This window comes from Schistocerca serialis, chromosome 2, assembly GCF_023864345.2.
Source record: "Schistocerca serialis cubense isolate TAMUIC-IGC-003099 chromosome 2, iqSchSeri2.2, whole genome shotgun sequence".
NCBI classification, from domain to species: domain Eukaryota; kingdom Metazoa; phylum Arthropoda; class Insecta; order Orthoptera; family Acrididae; genus Schistocerca; species Schistocerca serialis.
In genome coordinates this window covers 305,845,755-305,858,208 of record NC_064639.1, presented here as the reverse complement: position 1 = coordinate 305,858,208, position 12,454 = coordinate 305,845,755, and positions in this window count along the sequence as shown.

Sequence of the window (12,454 nt, the reverse complement as noted above, 5' to 3'; positions counted from 1 at the left end):
TATTTGCGGACCTTTTCATATGTTTACTGTTTTTGTTTCCTGGGAGCCGTTCTCTGGACTGGATACCTGGGTTTGGAAAATGTATTCGAAGAAGTGGCGCGTCAGCAGTGGAATTTGTGGAACATATCAGCCGTCACCACCTGTACGCTCGGCACCATATCGTCCGCCACTTTCATCCTCGTCTTCATGGGGAAACGAAACAAGAGATTCATGGAAATTGCTCAGGACATGGAACGCATAGACGCACTGCTAAAACTGGACGTGGAGCAACGCAATAAAAAGGTCCACCTCTGCCTTACTAGTGCGGCGATGGTAATTTTTCTCTTCTTTATTGCTAACTACACATACTACGTGAGTGGTAGCCAGTACATTTACGTAGCTCTATTGACGAGTAACTATGTAACACTAATGGTCGAGCTACAGTTTTTAGCGCTTTGTTCGAGCCTCGGACATAAGTTCAGGTTGCTCAATGACAGAATACAAACAGAATTTAATTACAAGTCTCAGAAACTAGGAACGCTTGACCTCTTGAGAGTTCTTCACGAATCGTGCTTTGTTTCTGTTCTTCCGGGAAACCAGGTGCGCGTGAAACAGAGAATGTTACGGGTGTCGTCTGGCAAAGTGCTGGAATTTCAAGTTTTCCACATGAAACTGTCGAATTTGGCAACATTATTGAATGAAATGTGCGCTGCCGACATAGCGACGGGTGTAGGACTAATCCTAACTACAATGATACAGTGTATGTTCGATCTGATTGTGATTTCTCTCCAGCCAGAAGAAGGCACGTTTGCAAGGAGGGTGACGACTATAGCGTCTGCAGTTGGATTATTCGCAGAAATGATTTTCATAGTTGTAGTCTGTCAGTTAACTTTCTATGAAGCTCATCGCACAGAAAGTCTTGCTGAAGAACTTCTGTTGTGGAATAATGCAGGTTAGTCTATATCCTAGTACTGGTTAACCTTAAAACTAATTCCAAGTATGCCGTCATTTGAGGACTGTTTTCACGAAGTCAAAGAGCTATGCCGTCATTTGAGGACTGTTTTCACAAAATCCAAGAACTAGCATAAATAAAATTTTCAGAAAACATATTTTACTGAATTACTTGAACAGTGTGGATTGGTAATTTCTTACAAAATTTTATTTGACAAATGCACTCTAGATACACAATACAACGGCGCAAAACCATTTCTGTGTTTCAGTTGTAAATAAGAAATATGTACTAATTAATTATTTTGGCCTACTGAACAAATAATTTAATAAAGTAATTCATTAAGGAACTACACTTCATTATTTTCATAGTAATATTCATCAGAAATTCTATGGACCTCCCAACGAACTCTTGAGCTTCTTCTGTAGATCACGAAAATCTCTTTGGTTTCTTTACATAGTCAACTTTTTTGATACTTTCAGGTTTTATTACAGCTTATCGATTAATGTCCTCGACGCTATCTATGTTAGTTTTCTTCACTTCAACAATAATCGGAGAAGAATAAATATGTTGTTCAATTGTGCAGATAGCACTCACTTTGCTTTTTTTATTTTTATTTTTAAAGAATAAGAACTCTGGCTTCAGACATTATTGAATGGCAGCTTCTTTTTCATTAATCTGTTAGCAGTGGTCTTGAAATCGTGTATGTGTCATTCCTTGCTGAGAACCATATGGACACCATGGTGTCTCAGAACCCCATGATAGCGTGATAGTACGGTTGCGGTTTCAAGTTTTTCAGTTCTTTCTCAATAGCACCAAATACCCTATCAGGGCATCGATTGGCAGGTACTGATATATTTTGTCGAAAACTAACAATAAGTGTCAACGACAAGCAGCAGATGTCCACATTTGGCAACACCTGTTTTTTGTAGAAAATTTCACAATTTTTGTATGCGAGATTAAAGAAGAAAATACGAATTTTTGATAAAATATGTAAGGATTTGACCCATTTAGAAGTAGAGGAAATTTTAAATAAACTGTTTTTGCTAATTCTGTAGTGCTAGTTTTATGAAAATGGTCATCATTAGCAAACAGCTTTTACTCTTAGATGAACGCATAGACTTGTCACTCAAAAATCTGCATCGGATCCTTAACAGGCACTTAATACTCACAGTATTAAAATACATTCATGGTACAACTAGTGCAGGATCATTGTTCTAATAGCATTACTTTTCCTACGGCCGGCCGAAGTGGCCGTGCGGTTAAAGGCGCTGCAGTCTGGAACCGCAAGACCGCTACGGTCGCAGGTTCGAATCCTGCCTCGGGCTTGGATGTTTGTGATGTCCTTAGGTTAGTTAGGTTTAACTAGTTCTAAGTTCTAGGGGACTAATGACCTCAGCAGTTGAGTCCCATAGTGCTCAGAGCCATTTTTTCCTACGGCATAAAACTGATAATTGCTTGGCTTATCACCACACTCGCTATGTTTACATAATGAACATGTAGTGAAAACAGAAAATTTGTATCAGACCGAGAATAGACGCCGTACTTCCTGCTAATAGCGAGAAGTCTCCTCAACCAGTAGGCTTTATGAACTAGCGTGTATGCGTGACTCAGAAATTAGTTACCACTACTCTTACCACCTTTCTTTTCCGAACACGATTGCCAGATGGTCTTCGATGGGGTGCCACTGGGGGAAACACCAGAGGAGGATAATAGTTTACCCTGCGATAAGCGTTTGGTATGTATGAACTCGCCTAAATGAAATAAACGTATGATGGGCATTTTCAGTTGTTACTTTATAATCACTTTATAATCATTAAGAGGCAGTTTAAGCATATCTGAATAGTTTGCACTGACGTCATTGCATCTTCATTGATTTCATCCCCATTGACCCATCTTTTAATTGCAATACACTCAATTCATTTCATAATGATGTATATGTTATCAAAAATAAGTGTCAGGTCTATTCATTTTAAATTGCTCTTCTTTTCCCATTATCAGTAAAAACTGCAATTTAACAGATTCTTACTGTAGAGATAAATGATTTTAAAAATAATTTTATATTTTCTTGTTCGAATATTTACTCTGCAAGACCAGATCCTTCCAGCCAACGGACCAAAGAAACATCATAACGCGTTTATTCATATTTTCGGACGTAACTAACAAAATTATATGAGTCACTATTACTATCACTTCATTTCTGTTACGCCACGCTTCCACCTGGCGATCTGCATGTCTTCTGTATCTGTTCACGAGAACATGAAACAAGGAGTGTATCACAAATAAGCTCGCTAACTGGGTGCTACGGCACAAGAACATGAAGACGTATTCAGTACGCTGATATTGAAGAAGACGCCACTTAGCACTTCTGAAAGTTGGAGTTGTGACACATAACAGCGCTAAAAGGCCAGAAAAGCCAGGGCAAAAGATATCATGAAATCCCAACAATTATGGCCGACAGCTCCAGCCTTGTAGACCTGGAGGCCAGGAGTGCTGCTGTTTGAGAAACTCTAGCCATACCAGCTTTTATAAATAGCATCTAACTTAGACTCTCATTGTCAGATGTGCGCAGTATGCTCAGTTACATATCGATACCAGCTGTTAGCTGTGAAAGGTGGTCCATGTCCATTCACAGTTTGAGAGGAACCAGCACGCTACCACCGTCAGACATTGCTGCTGTTAGCTGCAAGTCAGTACTTGAGTCCGAACACTGTCGACTTGGCATCTTCGCAACGTCTAGCCACCCACTGCGTGGCTACCATCTGCTGACAGTCACCTTCCTGGTGGGCCATGGGATCGAGTCTCGGCGAGCCAGATGCCTCGTCATCACTCTCCGAGCATGCACATTGTTGTTGTTCGTCACATTGGCCATGTCTACACTGTTGCTGTCCCACACTCATCGCAGGCACATGGCATTGTCATCAGCGGCACCGGATGCTGTGGTTTGGTCCTGCCTGCTCCAGTGTGCTACCGACCAAAATTCAGAAGCTTACTGTTGCCCATCACTGGCAGCTGCTGCCACCTAGCAACAGCTCCTCTACTACCGTACTGAGAGCAGCACCTTACCGACAGCCGCCATCGCCCATGGGTAAAGAACATGCGCGATCCTCCTAGTGGCCTGCTTCTGTTGCTCGCACATTTCACCGACAAAATGGCTCTGAGCACTATGGGACTTAACATCTATGGTCATCAGTCCCCTAGAACTTAGAACTACTTAAACCTAACTAACCTAAGGACATCACACAACACCCAACCATCACGAGGCAGAGAAAATCCCTGACCCCGCCGGGAATCGAACCCGGGAACCCGGGCGTGGGAAGCGAGAACGCTACCGCACGACCACGAGATGCGGGCTTTCACCGACAGTGGCTACCTATGCCATGGGGTGTATTCATCACCTATTGAGCTCCAATGGCATCATTGCAGCTGCTAAAGACAAAAAGACACATTCAACTAGAAACTGGCTGCAAATATTAACAATATCAACTAAAATGTTTCTATGATGGGTCACTGTCCAACACCTGGAACCACACTACTGCAGCAATACCCTACTAGGTGAGCTGCACTGCATCCTGACATATCATCGTTAGATTGTTCTGCCACGTAGCTGTTGTATACCCTGACCCGTGCATTTTGGTATCAGAACTGCACTGCAATATAGACAAACGCCATCCATGGAGGAGAGGTCAGAAATTGCAACAGCTACGAAAGGCTGGATCTTGGATGTCATTTCTGGTTCCAGCATGCAGCTTCGAGGATGCAGTGTGATGAGTAGAGTTACTGTTTAGTTTCCCTCCCTCGTGATGTGCACAGGATTGCTTGGGAAAAAATGGATTGCCACAAAAATTTAAAGATGCTTTTTTTTTTGAGAATTGGGGGAACTGCCGATCTTTCTCAGTTCAAAGGGCCTGCCAGGGAAGATTATGCTGGCATACAGCCAGTGAGATGGAATGAATGCAGTCTGTTGGGCCACAGTGCACCATGAACACAGCAGCACCTTGTAATTGGAGTATGTGTTGGCTCTATGGTCATTATCTAGTAGTGTAGAGGCAAGGTGGATGATAATTAGTGTTTTGCTATTTTAGAGTATTGTCGTCTTTGTTTGTTAGTTGTAGTTGGATGTTCTGTGTTTTAAATTTTCGTGAGTGAAGGTTTCACAATGTCAGGGTCGCCTGTGACTGGCAACCACTCAAGAGGCGTTCCAAGCGTTGGTGGGGGAGATAGAGACTGTGAGGATAGAGAACTCATGGAACTTTGCGGAATTAGATGAAGAAAAGGGAACAAAAGGTTTATTCAGTGTGTCCACAGCCTATTACATTCTACTGACGCCAGTGTGGCGTTTGCTGTGTTATTCAGTGGTTTGGTATTTAACTAATTTGTAAATGGAAATGATAATCTTATTTTATTATATTGAGTAATTACTAAATAATTTTTCTCCCGGCTAAAGATTTGATCAAGTTGCTAAAGAACTCCAAGTTAAAGTCGTGTTAAAGTGTTGTCTGTAAGTTGTGTAAGTGTCACTAAATCACAGTTCATACAACAGATTCAATACAACTATTGATTAAGATGGAAGCAGTTATCCTCAGCAAAATGATCATTAAAACCACCGAATATCAGCCGCGCACAACACTGACGTATGTTACCTGATACAATATTCTTCGAAACTCGTGCGTAATTAATTTCTGCTCCATACATCAGCTAGAAAAGTTTCTTATAAGGATCGTGCTATGAGCTCTGTTTTTAAAGAACCAACCTGATTCGAATAATTTTCATTAAAATGAGTTCGGGACCACAGGTGCACATTTATTTTTACACATTTGTATTACCTTCGGCATTTATTCTGCAGAGTTGCGTAATTTAAATTTGAATTTGCCGCTGAGATAATTGTTAAGATGGCGGCAGACAATTGATAGAGACTTTCTATTGTTAGTGCAAATAAGTAAATATTTAAAACGCTTATTAAACGCTATAAAATCTACTTTCGTATTGTGCACTATTTAGACTACATCAAGCAAACATTTGACAAACACAGACAAAAACGCGATACAAATCGCTATCATCAATGGCTGCGCTCCTTGGAGCGGAAAGCAATAATTAACACAGATAATGCTTACTGAGAGAGGAATTAAAGTTACAAATAATTATTCACTCATGTTTATAATAATAATGAACTCTATTTTCAAGTAATAATTAACAAATAATTACAATTTCTTAACAGACCTCAGGTCGATATGCGTCCGCAACCTACAAAAGCCAACCAACAAAAGGTAAAAAAAAGGAAAACAAACGCAGACCGTAAAAGGAATTTACAATTATCATTGTCGTTGTATGATACACATCGATATGTCCAATTACATCATAGAATATTATATAAATAATTAATATTTATCATCGTTGTCATTCGTTTTCACTGTTTTTTCATACGTCGAATAGATAATGTTTATAACTGTTACAGGCATAATTTTCTCTCGTCGCACTGTAGCTAAAATTTATGTCGTGGATGTTACAATGCCCCTTGGGTTGAGAAGAAAAATTAGTTTATCTATTGTATATTTCTTTTTATCAGTCCACGTAATCCACGTCGATTTGCTGCTCTCAAGATGCAAATGTTTAGTTTCAATGTTGTGTTAGACACGATAAAATTATAGTTGAATCGAGTACTTTAAATGACTTCAGCGACTGTATTATCTCGGAAATTGCTGCGGATACTTCTCGGATTAACTTATCCCCCACCCCCCATTTGGGTCCACTGGACTCGGAAAACCGGGAATAAAACCGTCCAAGGGGCTTCAAGAAAATACAGACAACTACTTTTAACAGTCAGGCTTGACATGATTGTAATAAAATATGCTGGAAAATGTAAATTTATGACTCTGTTGCAAGCATCTGAGATAATGAATGTTTTTCCATGGTGGTATATCATAACAATTTCCAAAGTCACTCATTTATCGAACGTCGTAAGAATTTTCTGCTGACGTCGTAAGACCGCCCCCGTGTCGGGCCGTTGGACCGCAGACAGGTAGTGGCTGCTGCTGGACCGCCCCCGGCCGAGTCCGTGGGGCGTCGGTTACCGTCGGCTGCATCGTGGTTTGGATCTGCTGCTGGCTAGAAGTCGCGCTAAGCAGGTCTTGTTTCTCCTTTCTCACGCCCCTCGGTTTAAGACGGGTACATGAAATGTCAAAATATAAGCATCAGTGACAAGATAATTACTATTCTCATCCTGTGGAAAAGTCTATTAGTGTCCATTTCACTTGCATTCACACGGATGGAATTAGACTGTTTTTGGAGAATGTTCTGTATTTTGACACTGTTCAACACAATGTAGTGATTCACATGTAACTTTATCACAATATGCACATTTTGAACACTACACCGTTAATCATACAAGTGTCCGTAGTGTGCTTCGTTTACTTAAGCGGAATGTAACATTAAATTTGGCACGCGGAGACGCTTCATATCAAACTACTAAAGGTCATCAGTTCAAATTAATTATTAATACAGTCAACAGTACTCAACGTTCATAGCGTTGCTGGTAACTTTGACACTCCAAGAGCGTTCATAAGGTTACGTGATCACAGTTTTTATTACTGTTCATCATTATTCACAACGTAAAGCACAGTTCTTCACGCGTCCACTAGTTCCTGCGAAACACGTTTCACTGTTCTGATTGCTGTCAGTAGTTTTCCACAGTACTTAACAGACAATCTATATGCAAATGACACTTTTCAAGTAATGAGGTCTGGTACACTTGCGCATAAGTTCATATTACCATGACTGAATAACAAAATTTAAACGTTAGTGAGTTGAGATACGCCATCCTTGTCTCTCTCTCTCTCTCTGTCTCTCGTAATCAATCTGGTTGACCTGTATATCAGACACAGTAGATATGAGAAGATATCTCTCACATGAGCCTTCACAAGGTCTCCCAGCAAGCATCTCTACTTACGTCCGTAGCTGTTTCTCAGATGCGTGCATACGTGTGTGTTACTAATGTCTAAGATTGACTACTTATGCTGTTTAGAACTAAAATAAATATTTCAGATCGATCCTTTTTCAATGTAAACAGAACTTCTCTGTTACAATCAGTTATACTACATCTACATCTACACAGATACTCTGCAAGGCACCGTACGATGTATTGCAGAGGTTACCTTATTCCACTCGCAAATAGAGCGATGGAAAACGATTATCTATATGCCTCTGTATGAGCACTAATTTATCATATTTTGTATTTCTGGTCCTTACTCGCAATATATGTTGGGGGCAGGAGAATCATTCGGGAGCCAGCTTCAAATGCTGGTTCTCTAAATTTTCTCAATAATGTTTCTCGAAAAGAACGTCGCCTTCCCTCCAGGGATTCCCATTTCAGTTCCTGATGCATCTCCGTAATACTTACATGTTGTTTGGACCTACCTAGTACAATACAAAATGTAATGGCAGTCGCCCTTGTAAATTGTGTCTCACTCAACAGTATCCATAGGATAAGAGTAGTCACCCCGTAAACTATCATTGTCTGCTGACTATCATTCTCCACTGATAATTATTCTCCAATGAATATCATTCTCCATTCACCATCAAAGATTCAGGTGTGTGTGAACACAACCCATGTGCACACATGTGTGTATGTGAATGAGAGAAAGAGAGAGAGAGAGAGAGAGAGAGAGAGAGACCACATGTGAAATGGTGACCATCATTGCTCCATCTAATATTATCCAAAAGGTAATGGCAAATACTTCTGGAAACTGTCAAACTTACAGTAAACAGAGTTGAAAACTGACCATTATTTTCCCCTGATTATCATTCTCCATTGGCCGTCATTCTCCACTGAGTACCATTCTCAAATAACTATCATCCCTCTCTAAACTAAACATCATTATCCCTCACAAATGCAGATGTGTGTGTGTGTGTGTGTGTGTGTGTGTGTGTGTGTGTGTGTGTGTGTGTGTGCGCATGTGCTTGTGCGTGTGTCTATAATTTAGAGGCAAATATGCAATTTTGTGCCAGTAGCAGTATTAATACTTAGACAATGAAATATAGGATTGTGTGTGTGTGTGTGTGTGTGTGTGTGTGTGTGTGTGTGTGTGTGTGTGTGTACAAAACTGAGACATGAGTATCTTATGCCACTTTACAGAAATATTTTTAATCATGGCACTTATTCAACTGAAGGTCATGCAAATAACGCATTTCTTTGAATTTGTCATAATTTTTACACAACAGACACCATCAGTTCAATGTTTTGCTGTTTAAATACAGAGATTTGTAAATTCAAGGGCAAAAATCTTTGCTATTTTACACAAATATCTCTGGCTTTCAAGTGAAGGTTGGCAACGGCCTTGCCGCAGTGGGTACACTGGTTCCCGTCAGATAACCGAAGTTAAACACTGTTGGGTGTTGCCAACACTTGGATGGGTGACCATCCAGGGCGCCATGCGCTGTTGCAGTTTTTCGGGGTGCACTCAGCCTCGTGATGCCAATTGAGGAGCTACTCGACCGAATAGTAGTGGCTTCGGTCAAGAATACCATCATAACGACTGGGAGAGCTGTGCGCTGACCCCACACCCCTCCTATCCGCATCCTCCACTGAGGATGACACGGCTGTCGGATGGTCCCGGTAGGCCACTCGTGGCCTGAAGACGGAGTGCTTATTTCAAGTGAAGGTTACAGAAAAAAATATATCTTTGAACTTCATGACACAAGTGGCATTTGCTTTCTGATTAGCTGTGTCCGTTTTAATACTATGCTGTCTTTGACTGGAGATGAGGTGAAGGAAAGGGAGGGAGGGAGAGGGGATACATACTACTGCTGGATTAGTTCCTCCACCATGGTTTAATTTGTTTTAGTTTTCCACTAGCACAGCTGGTTCATTCATCTTAACTATCTTTAAAGTGCAGAACTTTGATTGGTTGGAAAGAGGGGGAAGAGTGAGTTGGGAGAGAATATAAAGCACAGCTGTGGTAGTTCCCATACCTTGGAGTTTTCAAATTCCCACGATACTGGATTTTTTACAATTTTTCCACTGACTAGAATTTTTTTAAATTCACCACCTCTGCCATCTAGCATTTTATAATTTCCTGCCGTCCACCATGTTTGATTTCTAAATTTCCCACCATCCAAAATCTTGAATTTTTTATTTTCCCACCACCACCTCCAGTGACTGGAGCACTTCAGCTGTGGCGCTGACTAACGGCAGTAACTTGAAGTATATGCTGGAACACTTATAGGTCTACTATCCATAATAACATAAGAAATGGAATGGTCACTGTCTTGGACACAAAGGAAAATGGAGATATATTCAGATACGAAAAAAAAACCAAGCAATATGACGCTCTTGGAAACTATTCAGCATACACAAAAAACAGCTTCCAGTTTTTCCTTGAATAGGAATGTGCAGCCCACATCTCTGTAGTGTGAGAAATAAAATGTGTGCTTGGAGAAAGTGAAGGCCTGTCCATTCACTGAACAGCCTTTCGTTTCAAGAGGTCCTCCTTCTGTGCTGTTCTATGCGATCACGATTGTCATCTATAAAAACGAAGTCAGGATCAATTGCATTGCTGAAAAGCTACGCGTGGGGAAGGGGTATATTGTCACAAAACATTTACCGGTGAGTGTATCATGTTCAGAGATTTAGAAATCGATATGCCAATGCAACATTATGCCCCCCCCCCCCCAGACTATAGCACCTTGACTGGTCCACCTGTTCCCCTAACTTAAAACCTATCAAGCTCATATGGGATGCACTGGGGATACATGCTGCAGCACATCTCCATGCACCAGTGACCATCCAACAACTGTCAACCACGTTGATGGAGGGATGGAAAGCCCTACTACAAGAACTCCTTACCCACCTTGTGGCCAGCATGGGCCCATGGTGCAGAGCATGCACTGCCTATATGTGTTAATCATACATCCTATTTAGACTACATTACACCTTCTGTAAATCCTGATGGACAGTTATGAATCTTGTTGGCTTCAGTATAATTATTATCACTGACTAAAAGTGTCGCTTCTGTGCACCTTATTGCACATTTCTTTGAGTTACCTTCATTACTATACCACAGCAATTGTTTCTGTGTATGGTCTAAGTTTCATTGGGCTATGTCACTTGACCGTGACACATCATGCAAAAGTTACTTTCGTCCTTACGTTTTGCATACCAGTTTATTACATTTATTTATGGTAAGTCTCTGTTAGCACACATAGAACCAGACATGTCTCTCTTCGTTTTGTAACAATTTCCTAATGATTCTACAGCCCTGTACAAAAGTGCATCACTTGCAAACAATCTGGGAGAAAGTACGAACAGTGACACACTTATCACACTCTCTTGAGGTATTTCCGACAATAATTGTCTTTTGATGGTGCCCTACATTAATAAACATGTAATGAGTTCTATTTGCTAGAAGATCTTTAACTTTGCTGTTACTAATTGCTAGGTCTTGGATTATACTTTCAGTAACTGTACAGAAAGTTCCTCAGTTCTGGAATGTGATACACATGGCATTGGGGTCCTGAATGGGAAACTGTTTCAATAATTAAAAAATAAAACTGTCAGCAAAGGAACAAAGTTTTGACAGATTGAAAGCCTTGCAACATAATAATGATCTTTTCATTTTACGCTGAAGGAAAATCGTAACTCGTTCTTCAGTGTGAAAAGACACACTGAGTGTTGTGGAAATTATTTTAAAAAAAAGACCACAAGAAACCTGTACTGGAAAATTTTCCGGGTTTCTGTTGGGAAGTAGATAATTAATTAAGGTGTTTAACGCTTTTCAATCACAATAGAAGTTCTTAAAGCTTTACAGCTCCTTACAAATCGCAGTGTTTCAGTGGAGAATCTGCTCACCATATCATGTAACTGACACCAAATATTGATGCCAAACCTTGGAAGGAGTCTCGCAGCAAAGCATGTGGCGAAACGGCATTGTAGTGCTTCTGTTCAGTATTTCAAACGAGCTAGATTCATTCCATCCTTCATCCAGCACTTGGTAGTCTAAAAGTCTCAGTCGACAGTAAATCAATATTTTAATACATTCTGATGGTATTAGTAGAAAACCACCTCATTAAAGACCCAAACCCCCAAGAGCAACTTTAACCACCATCCAGCATTGAGAACAATCAACTAATGCCCGTAGCAAAACTGCCTCAGAAGCGCCAAAATGTTTGTACAAAGAGTTTGTGTGCAAGACCAGAACTGGTCAAAGAACCCATTGTCAATGTATAGTTCTCAACCAGTTTTCCATGCAACCCAAGCTACTTAGAGTTATATTGGTGAGACTTCCCTGCCAGTGTTCTTCTGTTACCATCATTTGGAGCACTGGGTATCAAACAGACAGTTTATGGAGTGAGTGCCTGCAGTAAGCCCAAAACCTTTCTTGAGATAAGAAGGGCTCTAAAATACTACAATCAGATTAAACTTACTTATTAGTCGACACTTCATACCTTGGAATGTGGTTACTCCTTTCACAGACCACAATGTCAGTGGCAAACTGAATGCCATTGCTTATCAGCTACAATAAAGCATTATTT